The sequence below is a fragment of the Temnothorax americanus genome, unplaced genomic scaffold, assembly GCF_048541705.1.
Source record: "Temnothorax americanus isolate GAGA-0224 unplaced genomic scaffold, ASM4854170v1 Scaffold1, whole genome shotgun sequence".
Classification (NCBI taxonomy): Eukaryota; Metazoa; Arthropoda; class Insecta; order Hymenoptera; family Formicidae; genus Temnothorax; species Temnothorax americanus.
In genome coordinates this window covers 4,751,109-4,766,293 of record NW_027509230.1, presented here as the reverse complement: position 1 = coordinate 4,766,293, position 15,185 = coordinate 4,751,109, and positions in this window count along the sequence as shown.

Here is a 15,185-nt window from a genome sequence, read left to right as displayed (position 1 = left end):
CTCGCGGAGAGCCGGCGCTTTTTTTCACGACGAGGGCTACCTTCCCATCCGCGGGTATTAAGACGCGTGTCCCGTTACGAAGCTTATGAAGTGGCGACTCTGCACTGAGTTCGGAATTAATGACATCCGATTGCTTTTTGTCTGGAGTGACAAAGGGTGCGTCGGTGAGAATGTGTTCGTTTGCTGGGGACGATCGAAAAATCGTGGAACACAAACTTAGTTAAAAATAATCCAAATGTATTTGATTAAAATGACGCGGCTAATTATCAAGACAATAGGTAAGATGAGATTTCTAAAGGTGTAAAGACACGCGTTTTAATATATTATCGATAAATATTCACAGTATAATACAAATCGCCTATAGTCGTATACTCGAATGAGGCAATAGTGAACTATCCCCTTAATTACATTTGCTTGGCAATGCGCGCGTTCCGGGAAGGAACAAAGAAATTTAATGGAATCTAATGGCGCAGAAGGTTAAACCCGTGCGCGGTGCCGATGCCGATTCCGTTGCAAGGACTGTCCACGGTCCTGTGAATGGAGACTTAAATACGTGTCCCGTTATAACAACGCGCGAGTCCCGACTCGCGTAGATTTTCCGTGATAAATTCCTTTCCTTAACGACACGATGAAAATTCCTGTTGTCGAATCGCAAATCTACGGCGAACGCTGCGTCATGCTGAGTTTATAGTCGTATGCGCGTTTCGTCTTATACCCTTCGACGAACGTCGCGACATTCATCAGCGGGGTTTTCGTAACGAGTCGAGCTTGCAAAACCTGCGAACGATGATGGTCGTAGTCGCCAATTTTTTTTCCCCGCGCGTTCAAACTTCTCGGAAATCAAGATCGCTAAATCAAGCGGAGATTTATCGTTTGCGAAAAACTTTAGAGAAGAGTTTAGACGAATGAAAACTTTTCCCTGGTGAACGCCAGGTCGTTCCAGCGCCGCTTCGTACACCAACTAGGCGCGAATAGTGACGGGGCTAGTGTGTGTGTGTATGTGTGCGTGTGTGTGTGTGTGTGTGTGTGTGTATGTGTGCGTGTGTGTGTGTGTGTGTGTGTGTGTTATTCAAGAAACGGCGCGATGGATCACGATTGACGGAAAGTAGGCGCTTTCCGATTCCTGGCGATTCGCCAGAAACAATGGCCGGTCCCACAGACCCCAGACGACTTCCAGAAGACTTCGTGCCCTCTTAAAAGACGACGGAGTATCGATCTTCTCGAAACAGTCCATACAGCGAGAGAAGGTATGTCGAGACTCGAGAGACCATTGACGAAAGTCGTGCAGTCACGCTTCGACAAATATGTGCGCGACTCTCGTATCCAGAAAACTAACTGTTCATCGCGACGTAGAAAAGCGGAATCGATTATTCAAGACGATAGAATACCAAAGTGCCTATTACTTTGGGAGTTATATTGATTAATGTCAATCAAAGTCAATATTCTTTCATTTAAACAATTGCTAAATGTAAACGATTGTTCTTAGAAGAACAGTGAAATCAAGATCTATTTATTATTGAAGGAAGAAGTAACAAGCCACAAGTTTCAATCGTTTATTCTTATTATCGTAATGTTTAAATTTTGTTAAGTTCCTTACTTCTAACTGCTCATAATACTGAAGGTATTAATATATATAGTTTCGAGGCGAAAATCGATTTCGAGTTCGCTAAAGCGCTAATTCCGCGCTCGATTGTCGCGTTATGCAAGCATGATTACACACATGTTAGAATTCAAATCAATGCGTCCAGACGCCGTATAATCCTGTCAGGACCTCTTGACCGTGTCCGCGGCTGACAAGTCGCTGAACGGCGACTATCGTCGATGATGAATCCAGTCATTAAGTTGATCTCCGTCCGTGCATTCGATCGTCATTGGGCGTCAGAATTATTAGCGGTGACTAACGTCGAAGTTGCATCGTCGTTACCGTTCGTCGAGCACGAGGGTTAACGAGTCTACGTGTCTTCGGTCATTCGGGTTATTTCGTTATCGCAGCAGGAACCACGACCTCTTTCTCTCTCTCTCTCTCTCTCTCTCCCTCTCTCTCTCTTTTCCTCCGCCTTCCCAGCTTTGAACTCAATCAACCTTCCGTGTCTGTATGTATATTGCAAATAACAGAATGCGTTTTCCCGTTGGTCCGTATCTTTTTACGACTTGGCCATCCTCGTGTCGCCGGTCGGTTTTACTAATCGACAGTTTTGTCATAACTGTTAAGATCAGACCTCACTTTATCCAGGCGCTTCCGCTTCGCCCATTTCGCTCGGATTCTTGGTGGATGATGACGTGAGTCTTGGTACAACAAAACTGGCGATGCATTTAAGACGACGCACCTTCTATCTTGACCGAAAGATAAAATTTTAAAAATATTGCGACCTAATTTTAAAGTCTTAAAAGATGAACTAGATCAAACTTTGCTTTAATCGGACATTTCGATCGCTTCTACGAAAAACCTTTCTTGACGGAGAACCCGATTTCATTGGAGTTGCGCGAGAGAATCTTTCAATAATCATCGAAAGTTCGCGATCTATCGGACTCCTGAACTAATTGGAGCGCGGAATCCGTTCTGAAACAACGAGAAATATTGCAACAATGCAAGGACGAGCGCCCAAGGCAAAATACATCTCTTGCCATCCGAATAGAACGATGAATAATCAAGCGAAATTGCATCGGTCGATACAACCACGTTTCAGAAATATTAAATCAGAACTAATTATACCACGTTGTGGCATTCGTACTACGTACTTTTAGAATTGAAACGTGAAAGTACTAATATAATAAATATTTTTAGCGAGGAGAGATAATCTAGCGCTCTCCTGGGATGCAACTCGGCGTAACTTAGCGCGCTTGCAAGACTTTTCCTCTTAGCAATTTACCGTCCGATCGTGCGCTCGCCGTCCTGTTCTAATCAACTGCAGGCGCGATCGCGAATTCATTAACACGAAAAGAAAACCGGATCCGGAATCCGCGCGCGAGGAATACACATTTGCATGAGTCATCGTCATCGTCGGCGACCGCGGCTACGGCGCGCCGCGTCATCCTCCTCGGCAACGTTCGAGTCCTCTGGCGTCTTGATACATTAACGCGATAATCTCTAATCTATCTTATCTTATAACGCTTTTACTTACATCTGCAAGCAACGACGCAACGGATATAAATAATCTTCAGCCGGTTCGTATCGAATCATCTTCCAGAATCGGGCATCCATGTTTACACATGCGTCAGCCACTTTTTTGTACGCTTCTCTCGGATGGGTTTCGACAATTCTTTATACACTACACACTACACATCGCAAACTCGAAATTAAAATTCTGTTAAAATAAAATATAATTAATATTTTCTAAAAAGTTGCTGATCTATAGATTTCAATCATCCATTTCCAATATTTAATTGTTCCCAGAATCGTTCTTTCTTAATTGCTTATAATACTAAAATGAATAGATGCTTCAGAAGTTTATTGAAGCAAAATCAATTCCAGATTCATCAGAGTATCCGTCTTTAACGCGTCTATTCTTTTCAAGCCTTCACACGACGTCCCCAAAAGACTAAATGCGACGATTAAGGGCTGATAGGGGTAGACGTATACGAAACCAGGGTAAAAGAGCGGGACAGGCGGAACGAAAGCGGATGATGTATAAGGGTGGACGTTTTGCACGAGGCCGCGTGGAAAACGAGCGTGCACGAGGCGGACCGAACGAAACGGTGCGACACGCACTTGCACGCATGAAAGAGAGAAAGAGAGAGAGAGAGAGAGAGAGAGAGAGAGAGAGAGAGAGAGAGAGAGAGAGAGAGAGAATGATGCACGCGAGGCGTATCATGGCGTAATTGCGTTATCGTCCATTAATCATGTTACTTATGCCCCGTGCAGTTCTATGTATATAGCGTGTAATTGTATCGTCCGTACCGACGGACGTCCCTTTACGAAGGGCCCTTCGTTTTCGTCCATTTTTCGCCTCTCGCGTTGTCGTCGCCTTTGACGGCAGATTGTGTCCCGGCCGGTCGGGTGAATGCGTTTTCGAAGAAAACGCGTTCGCGGCGCGAATGATGAAGCGCCGTCGCGGTGAAAACCTGTTTCGATTTTTGATCCGTCGTCGATGCTATAATATAATTGCATCCGCAACGTTGTTAGCTCCGTCGCGCGCACGGTGACGTGATTTATGCGATCTCCGCCGAACTATTTTTTTTCTCCTTCGCGCGAACTCGCGCGACGCGCGGGAAAATTTTTTCTCCTTCTCCCCGTGACTCGAGTATACCATGCACACGAGGTCGTTGCGGAGTGCCGGTCGAGTGCCGTGCGTCTGACCACCTTGGTTTTTATCTCCTTGCTCAAAATCGATCAAGCACCCCGCCCCCCGCCCCCCCCCGCGCGCGTGGTTTCTCTATTTTCTCGGACTCGGCGATCGGCCGATGACAGCAGCGAGCAGCGGCCCAACGCGCGCATCGTCGATCGTTTCACGATCCACCCGCCAGGCGAACGATTAATTATCAACCTGTTGACACGTCGAAATAAGTGATTATCGCTCTCTCGCTCTTCCCCCGCGCGGGAAACCGGCTATCCGGTGATAGCCGCGCCGCGCCGTTGACAAATAGCGAGTGTCGGCGAGTGATTTACCGACTCGGAGATAATTGGCGACGAATGGCGAACGCGCGGAATACAACGTGCGTTTCGTTATCTCGTAGGGACAACCAACGTCGGGACACAACGAGCGGCCGCGACCGCGACCGCGACTCCGTAATCGAACGCCGGGAAAATCTATCTGTCGTACCGTTACGCCGATAATGCTAACGAGCGGACTATCGGCGCTCATTGTAGGGCGCCAGTAAGAGTGGCACAGCCACAAGGGATGTATTCTAATTACAAGCTACGTTGTATCTTGATAATTCCCGCTGTCGCGAGAAGCCGCTTGGGATACGCCGGACGTGCAAAAATATCGCTGCTCAACGAATACATTAATGCGCACCCATTATATTACGCGAGCGCGTTTTAAACGTGATAACTTGTCGACGCGATGAAAACCGCGCGGTCGTAACTTTTCATCTGAATATTAACCATATAAGTATGCGTAGCGCGTTGCGACCTGTCTCGGTACTGCCTGGCTGACGTACGGCGGGCACCGTATTGTAAATCATTCAGTACGTTATTTAAAATCGGGGAAGTCGTTTATATGAAGCCGGTAAAGAGGATTCGCGCTCGCCGCGCACGACGACGGTTGATGAAAAAGTGACGCATTTTGCACGCGCGAAGCTACTCACCTTGGGCGAGCCTTGCAGTTATTCTCGATTAACAGCGAAACAATCGACAAACAAATGTGGCGTTTTTTTTTAAAGCTCTTTTTAAATGCTCTCTAAATTTTTCAACTTTGTTGGGTGTCACGTAGATGCACCATTTAGTTCCTCGCATGTTCGTCAGTATGTGATTCATTCACATTTAACGGGCGTATAGAGAAATTTTTACATCCTAGTATCGAAAAAATGATGCTCGCGTTACGGTAATTTTAATGTGCTTCTACTGTTTAAAATTTTTTTTTTTACTTTTTTAAAAAATGTTGAGTAAATATCTATACACATATTGTCCTTAAATATACTGATAAATTATAGAACAATAAAAAAAAAATGAAATTAAAAGCAACGACTTTTAATGGGGGTTGTAAAAATCGCCCCATGTCATATTTAAAAATTAGGCGTCTGTTTCCAGGTTAACCTCGATTGACGCCGATTTCGATAATGCACTTCGCGCTCCTCGCCATTCGGGAAATCATTTCTGACAGTAGAACGAGCGCTGGTTTTCTCTAACACGGGCGAACGAAGCGTGTGAACACGTCACGTTCGTTAGACGCTTCGAGATTATTTCCCGCGAGTGCAAAATCTCATCTCGCAGGTTCCCGATACTTTGATGCTGCAATCTGGAAGCGCTCTCGAACTGCCGAGCCCGAATAACCGTGATTATACAGTCAACTACTAGCTGCGTCTAATCCTATCGCGGAACTTGCAGCCATATAAAATAATTACCTCGCCTCGCGCGGGGACATCTCGCGCTTCATCGGGGGGAAAAGGCTCATCAGGTTGCGGATCGCGGTGCGCAGTCTGTGCAGTGCGTAAAATCGATCGGCGATCACGAGGTCGCGCGTATAGTACATACACGCGGCGTCCGTCGCGCGGCTCGAGGAAGCTTCCCGCTTCGGCGAGCGAGCGAATCTCGTCCGGCTGCTTTTTACCACGTGTTATTAGGTGCAATAAACTATGACGCTCGCTTACCATAATAGCTCGGAGCAGTGCGCAGCGGAGGGACAGTGCGTCGGTTTAAAGCTTCCTTCCACGTTTTTTGCCCGCGTGCGGATGAGCTGCGCGTCGCGAAATAAAAAATCGGATTCGAGTCCTTCGCGCGCATGATCGATGACCGAAGAAACGTCCGACGTCGACGATGATGCGTCGACGGGAACGGGTTTAATCGAGAATCCGCTTTTTTTATTTTCATTCCGCGCGCGAGTACGATCGCGTGGCGTTGCTCCGCATCTGAATGTTACACGGACGTCGCGTCGTCGCGATAGATGCGTCGCGATATGCGTGAGAAGCATCGTTATCGAACAAGCGGACAAAAGATAGCGTCCAACGTGACTTCGACTTCGAGCATGTACGCTTGTATTCATATAAAACTGGCAAAGAAAGGTATGATAAAAATAACCCGATATTTCGCTGCAACATCGCTAGACTCTAACCGAGAAGGAATAATAATAATCTAGCGATGTCCGTCGATTAGAGTCGCCTGGACTCCTCGCAGTGAGAGTAAAACCCGATTGGCGATTTTCCACGGAGTCCGATGACGATCGGGGCAAGGTTGGCGGCGTGCCTTGGCGGGGGTACTTCGGGTATCTAGGATACACGCAACGCAGTTTTAAAATCCTGCCGAGCTATATTTAGACGAAAGATAGCCGTGCGCAAAGTGTCTCTCTCCCTCTCTCTCTCTCTCCCCGCTCAGCATAGATACTCGCTTATCGGACCATGACTGCATCGGCTTCTTCATCGCGTCTCGTTGCTCTTGTTCGGCCTTCTTCCCTTCTCGAGAGAGAGAGAGAGAACTGCGCGTTCGCTTCTTTTTCTCTTTCCTCCGCCGCCGTCGCCGCGCTACTCTTTCTCCTTCAGGGCCTCGGGCGAACGAGTTTTCAATATGATATGCGTGTTATGGTTACGGGAGGATAATCAGCTACCGGATACTTGTTTTAGCCGGGTCTCTCACGTTGGAAATTAGACGAGAATGCGGGAGAAAAAAATGGCCACGTTGTATAAACAGATCGTTATCATTTTGCGCGAATGACGCGCGCGCGGGAGCGACGGTCGACGGCCGGCCGGGGCGTCGCGCTCCGATGGCCACGAAGTCGAAGAACTCGAAAAAAAGAAGCGACAAAGAGAGCGAAAGTTTAAACGATACGTTTCACGAGCGTTTCGTAGTTCTTTTCCCCGCCGGGCCGTGAAAAGCGACCAGGAGTCAGGATATGCCCTATCTAATACCCAGCGTTCACCGAGATATGATAGTTCACGGGAGAAACAGAGCACAGAGCCGTTAAATAAGCAGGCTAGAATGTAAAAGCGGTTAACGATGCTTACAAAGGCACATCGATACAACCGATAATGTTAATTTGCAGCGATGAGATTCGCCGCGGCGATGCCTGTTTTAACATGAGGCGTCGGCGTGAAGGTGAAGGCTGATCTCGCAGCGAGAGGATGAGAGTTCCGCCGATGCGTGCCTCACGTGACGTTTATGAGCGACGCGTGATCGGCCGAGAAATTAATTCCGCAGACAAGGTGCCTCATAGTTTGCTAGTTGCTTCGCAACCAGCGTACTTGAGCCGATCGTACTTGGGCGGCACAGCGCAGCGCTCGACCCGAGGGACATTTTTCCTCGATTAATCGTTAAATTGACGTCGGACGGGCGCCGCGGCGCGGGGAACGTGACGAGTCCAATTATCATTGTCAGAGGTAACGCGCAGGGGTTACGCCCGCTCTATCGCCGCGTCGCGTCGCGTCGCAGCCGTCGCCGCGAGCGCATCACGCTCCCGCAATTTGCCGGCGATTTATTTTTACGGTATCGTCGACCGACGACGGGCTAAACGCGCCTTAATGGGATGATTTTCCAGTCAGCTTTTCGCGATACGACGGCGACGCGACGTACGCGCCCGCTCGTTAAGCAGCCGTGCGTGCGTGAAGACGAAAAATCGAGAGAGGCCAGGCCTTCCTTCCTCGCGCAGGAGTGAGAAAAGAGAGAAAAGCGCGAGATACGAGAAGCGATGAGTATCTATCTCCGCGGCAGACGGGTGTAGCGCGGGCTGTTTTCGCCGCCGCGTAGCGCGAGATTGAAATTAAAATCGATTAGCCTCGGGCGAATAATCGTTAATCCGTCAAGTTCTTCCCCGCAGGAGCAGGGGAGACTGCCGCCGCGTCGTCGGCGGTATTCAATTAAATGGCCGTGACGCGCGATCGAGATCGATGAAAAATCTTATCGGGAGGGCGATATTATATTTCACAATGCTCGCGTGCGTATAGCATCTTAACGGATGCATATATCTCCGGCCGCATCCCTCCCACTCGAGCCGAGATGAATGCCAAGCTGGCGAAGGATACTTCTATTTAAATATTTATAAATTTTTGTTTTTGGCACTTTGACATTTTATATTAAAAAATTTACTTGCGATTATATATATATATCTTGTATGATAATAGTTATAGAAAATATATTTTTAATACGCCTATTAACGTCTCCTTAAAAAAGATACCTTCTAATTACTAAATGCTAATTTTCAAACTACCGACGACAACCAAAAAGTTCTCGACAGTTATCTATCTTAAATATCGAATCGAAGTACACAACGTCGGCACTTCATTTCGATGTTAAGCATCAATACTGGGTTATAACGACTCCGAGCTCGATCGTGCTCAATGTGATTCTTTTACACGGTTGCGACGTTATAGATGCCGGAGATTATCGTCCTACACGGCGTTAACCTGCTTTAATACTTCCTCGAACAAGCGCGGCACGGAAACGTGAGAAACACACGCTAATAAGACGCCGCAACGTCACTTATCTTAAGGTTGTAAAATAATCTGTATTATATTAACGAGATAAATAATCGTCACCGTGCGCGCGCCGCCACGGTATGCCATCGCCGTTCCCTCCGCGCCGCAGGACGGGGATGGCGAACGCGTCAAGTACAAAACTGGTCGGGTGAAGCTGGAGCGAGGGAGATCGCGCGCGCGGAATCCCACGAGACTAACGACGCCCGATGACTCTCGATATCCCCGTTAAAACGGCTCCTATACGAAGCTATCGAAAGCCGGTTTACGACGCGTCCGAATCGAACTTTTGCGATTGCGCGGCGCGGCATAATCGTTACGTAGAGACATAGCGCCGGTCTAACCAGTCCCGATAAGATCTTTCCCAGGCTAAATATAACGTCGCACCGGCTAAATCCGTATCGCGCCTATCGGGAGGCATCCGATCGGACACGCGGAACATACTGAGCTCGTCCGTTCAAATGATTTCTCGAATGATCGCCGGGTACTACGGCGGCGCGGCGCGTAAACACGGCGTACCTAATGGCACCGCATAAAATGTGGTTCTCGTCCAATAAAAGGATAAAAGGAAGTGAAGCTCGAGATAACTCCAGAGGCTTAATTTGGTAATCCGAATACAATCCAAATATTTAACACGAGTATGAGAAGAGAAATAGTTTTAAAAATTCTCAATTTAGATACAGCTCGAGTAATCTAAATAGCTCCCAATCCAGGAAGCGATAATTTAGAATAACATTGTATTTAAATATATTAAAATATGCGTTCTTGTAGGTCTCTTTTGAGAACTCGAGTCACTATTATAGAACCGCAAAGACTCGTGACTCGTGTTTATATATTGACTTGCTACCGTGTTACCTGAAGATTGTTTCGTCAGCGATGCCGATTATTCTCGATCGATTCGAGAACAGGCTCGTGATAATAAACGAAGTCAAAAGGCAGTCAATGATACAGCGATATCCCATGCTCCATATACTTCACACGAGACCGAAGTATTCCGACGACGGAGTTGGCGTTCCAAGTACAATTCGCGTGGTTGATGGTAACACGAGGCGAAAAGAGAATCGAGATTTGTGTCAGGGTGTCTGTGGGAGTTACGGGAGTACATCAATATCACGCGCATTGATCCGATAAACGAGGATATCTGGTATCGCCCCAAAGCGCCTGGGACTAACGGTTCGCCCCGCCGCTAAACACGAGAAGTCAATTATTTTGCTCGAACATTATCGCGGCCTTTATCGGCCGGGGAATTACAATCGGCCGATAGACTCTCCGCGCGCGAAATACGCACGCGCGCTTCTAAGACGTTGTCTTTGCGCGTGGGAATATACGCTTGCCCCGCGTGTGTGTTAAGACCGGTATGAGAAACGGCTCACGCGCGGGACGCGCGCGATACGCGCAATTATTCGATGCGAATAAATTTGCGCGTGATTTCCGAGACGATCGATTCGTCTTTACGGCTTTTCGTATGCTCTAACGCACACAGTGACGCTGGCTCGAGCTCATATAAGCCAGCCCGTTAGATATTATGAGCCCGCGAGATACAACGAGGACGGGTGAAAGGAGAGAGTGGGAAAGATGCCGTCAGTTCGTGCCGTTATATCAAATCCAGGTCGTTATACGTGCCTCTAAAACACTTCCACATTGGGAGCGCTCTTTAAACTGCATTTTCGTCTTTCTCACGCGGCACTCTGCTTAATAATATTAATATCAAGACATTTTTGGTAATCTATAGAACTGTCAAGTATTTGTGTAAATGTAAAACATCACCTATTTTCAGAAATCCATAAAATTATATCAAATAGTATTGAATATTGTATTATCAACATGGTATATTCTATAAAATAGAGAGAATGATTAAGTATTAAAAAATGAAGTATGCGTTTAAAAAAATTTTTTTTCATATTTGTATTGTATGTCTTCTCTGTTCTGAAAAGGAAAGTTTAGCAATTCTGTGATATCAAAACGCCACACGGCGCGTAATCCACGAAGGCCGGAAGACGCGATGCCATCACACGGTATCATCTCGTTAATTACGAGGACAATCACGCAATTGAATCTCAATGTCTAATTACAACGAAGTTACGGGGAACGCGTTCCTGCCGCGAGGAGGTACGTGAATTGCCGTCCTCGTCGTCGTCATCGTCGTTCTTTAGGGGCGGATCTCAGTTCATTAACCAGACGGCGTAAGGAAGAAAGACGTACAGAGAGATCGACGGCGATAAGTGTACACCGCTGGTCGTGAACACTTACCGGAGGTAAACAAAGGCGAGTTCTCGCCCAGGTGACAATGAACCTGGAAGCCCTTAGGTTACATTAACAGACTCTCTCCGCGCAACTCCGTTCGAGACGCGTCGAAGACGTCTCGGACGGACGTGATCTCGTAATTATGCGGATCCCGTAGATGAACTGTCTCTGCCCCATCGCGCTTTTCCCTCCTCGTACGCGTCTCTATTTTCTTTCCGTCGGACGTGCACACGTTATGCATTGCCGAGTGAAATTACACAAGCGCATTTTTCTCTCTTCTCTTCTATCTCGCGAGTACTCGATTCCCTTTTTGCGCAAGGATAAAGTAAAGGCTTGTGAAATGCCAAAGTCATACTCAATTACGTAACGAAGCGCTATATTTGTGAAAAATAATCGTACCTCGACTTTCTTCAGACGGCACAAAATGTGCTAAATTTTGGAATAATCGCAGAAAAAAACAAAAACAATGACTTTGCTTCGTCGGTAAATAAAATTGAATAATTAACGCAGGTAGCTTTTAATCAACCTGATTGATATCAATTGTGATATCAATCAATAAATGTGGCCAGTTTGGTTCGATTAAAAGCTATCTACATTAATCGCAGGAAATTCGAAAATTTCTTATCATGGGGATTTTCTAACCAAGCCTAGCAATAAATGCAAAAACCGAAAGTGACGATTTCCCACAACCTGATCGAGATGCCGGAGATACTTCGCCGGCTCTCGCGAAATATCGGACAACGCGGGCGGGCGTTCCGCGAGCGTGGCTGAGTTCTGAGTTACTTATCGATTTCAATACGCATTCTATTTCAGAAACGTAACCGCGGCGATTTCCTGACCAATACATCCTCCCTTTTACTCCCCATTGTGTATCGTCCGCGCGTATCGCGATATGCGGTTATCATTCATCGGTGGCTAACAGTATCCCGGGACTGGCATCACGGGGAGGCATCGGAGTACCCTGACTCTTCCCCCCGCGATGCGCCTGTACACATATATACCTTGCTCGCCTCCTCCCGATCCTATCGCGGCCATACCGTGAGTAGTACCTGCTGATATTTTACTGTCAACCGATGCTTCCGAACCGTTGTCCCGGGATCAGATTGCTCACCGACACACCGGCTACCGGAAAATCACGAATGATACGGGGAGCTTACCGTCCGCTTCTTTGTTCTTTTTCCTGGACGGCCTCTCCAGCACGCTGTTAACCCTTTCAAACTGCCGCACAGCTTTTATTAAAAATGATATAGATATTTCACATTCAAGCAATTAACTATTTCCAGTAACTTATATACCTATTCGCAAAAAATCGAACGTATCCTCTAACTCCTCTTTCGCTTACGTGTTGCTTAAGTCACGTATAACGACGTTAATAGATATTCAAGCATAAACGTGCGTCATTTTTTAGCGAGATATGACTAAGAGCATTGTATGCACTCAGTCTGGTCTTGCACGGTCTTGCACGTTTGCGGCTGTATAAACAAGCGCTTTCCGGAATGACCACTGATGAAAAAAATAAGCAAGTAGCCTGCTACTTACCGCACATCGCTACTGACCGCACGCTCACGTCGTCGTTCCGCGTTGCCCAATCTTTATCTTCTCTCTTCGGCTTAATAACGTGTTTTCAGTTTCAACGAACTCCGGAGGAGGAAGAACTCTCCGTTTCCACGAGGCGCGTCATCCACGAAGAGAGTCAATGTCCCGTACACTTTCGTCACATGCTCGGGAACCCACATACAGTAGATCTCTCTCTGTCTCTCTCTCTCTCTCTCTCTCTTTCTCTTTCTCTCTCGTCGCCTTCGTCGTAATCATCTGTTTGTTTTTCACACACCTCACCAGGATACATCTCCATGTCCATGAGACGATACAGTAAAACGCACCAGGCAAAATAGGCGATCGCTCGAGCGAGAGGTCAATGACCGATCCGTTCCGCTTTGGGCATGAACGTTACGAGTTCTCTGGTGTGTTACGAGGTCCGAATTTTGAATCCAAATCGGAAAGTGAGGAAATCCTCGCTCGACGATAGAGAAACGTCGCGATTCTTCGACTCGCCGCGACCCTTACTCATCTCGACGCCCTCGACCGGCCGACTCGCCGGCCGCGCCGATTCGCCTCGGGTGTCAATCCGGATCTCGCGAAAGCGTCACGGCATTGAAAGCGACCCTTTATACGCGTAGATACTTGTGTCCCAAGTAAAGGTTCGTTCCAGAGGCAAGCGCGGGAAAAAGCGCGCAAGAGCGCGTTCCGAGAAGCGCAGTTCCTCCGAGAGGCGAGAGCCGGCATTCATCGCGCCTCCGCTCCGCGTCTTTCACATCGTCGTGCTCGAGGGGTTTTTTTGCGAAATCGGATTTGTGCAGCGACGTTTCTTGCAGCCCCTTCCGGCCATCGCGATGTCCATTGTTCGTCGTCGAGGGTCAAAAGAAAACGCTCGTTAAAGATGCGCCCCGGCCTTCGCCGGGCGACGCGACGAGGGATGAGGATCGGCAAGAAGGTGGCTCGAACGAGGCGACTTAATGGCGATGCCAATTGCACTCGCGGAAAACCTACGGCTGGTTTATCACCGTCGAAGAAACCAATTGTGCAAATTACAAATGGCTTAATCGCTGCTAAGCCAGAAAACACTCGCGGCGAGAAATGGTTCTTCTCTTCCGTTCGCGGACTCTCTGCCCGACGTTTTAGGTATACCTCTATCGGCAAACGGTGACGGTCGAGCGCCTTTATTTTTCGCTAACGCAAAAACAAATATTGATACACCGTTTCGCGTTTCTGTGAAGCAACGCCAACTTGCTACTCCTCCTCGTGTTTGCTCCTTTCTGTAACTCGCGCGACGTGCACCGTAATATCCCCTTCATTCTAACGAGAAGTAAGAAATGATTACGATGACTCGAGGAAGCGGTCCATTTCAATGCCGAATGATTTCATCCAGCGGCGTCACGTGTTCACGTATGCGCGCCGCCGTACCGCGGCCGACCGGCGCGGCCGCGGCGCGGCGTCGAGGCAATCGCCGGTGCGAAAATCGAATATAATCGTCCCACCATAATGTAACGTCGTACCGGTTATTGGCTACGCATCGCGTGGATCCTCTCCTCCGCGATGGCGATCGAATTACTCGGTAAAAATTGCCGACGTAATTGGTTCTGGACGATCGATGATCGTAATTACCGGTAACCGGATGATTGAGGTAAGAGGCGAGGTCTTGGCAGGTCGTAAAGAGCAGTTTACGTGCTGAGAGCACGACGTCGTACACGCACTTGAGCGTCGCTCTCTCGATAGGCACAAGGCGAGAGATCGCGATCGATAACGTCCGATACGGGAGGAAGGTGAAGATCAACGACTCTCGACGCCGACACCGAAACGGCCGGCATAAGCTCGACTATTGATCTAGATAAACAGCTCGATTCCTTTCAACTCGCGAGACTAGTCTCGACTGATCGCGAAGACTCGATAAACGTATAATATCCTTACCGAAAGTGGTGTGTATACACAGGTACCGCGGGATTATTATATCCACGATCGTCTTAACTATTATATGTGACAGCTTGGAATTGCACCGCCGCGCCGCGCGCCGCCGCGACCACTTAAACATCGTCTCGATACGCCGCCGCCGAGAAGGGATCTCTATCCATCCGATTTTAACCGACCGATCTTGTTTCAGAGGATCGAGAAGCGCGGGACGCGCATGACGAGCGATGAAGGAAATAAGATGAAATCGCGCGGCGCGTTTTATACGGATAATCGCCGCGCTGTGAGAATTACCGGGAGACGCGGGTACGCGGCTGTGGTCCAGATGGCGCCGATCCTTTTACAAGAATCGCGTCTGTGTAAAGTTCTCTTGAAACGACATCCGCACGAGTCGATTCACGATTCACTGACTTACGCCG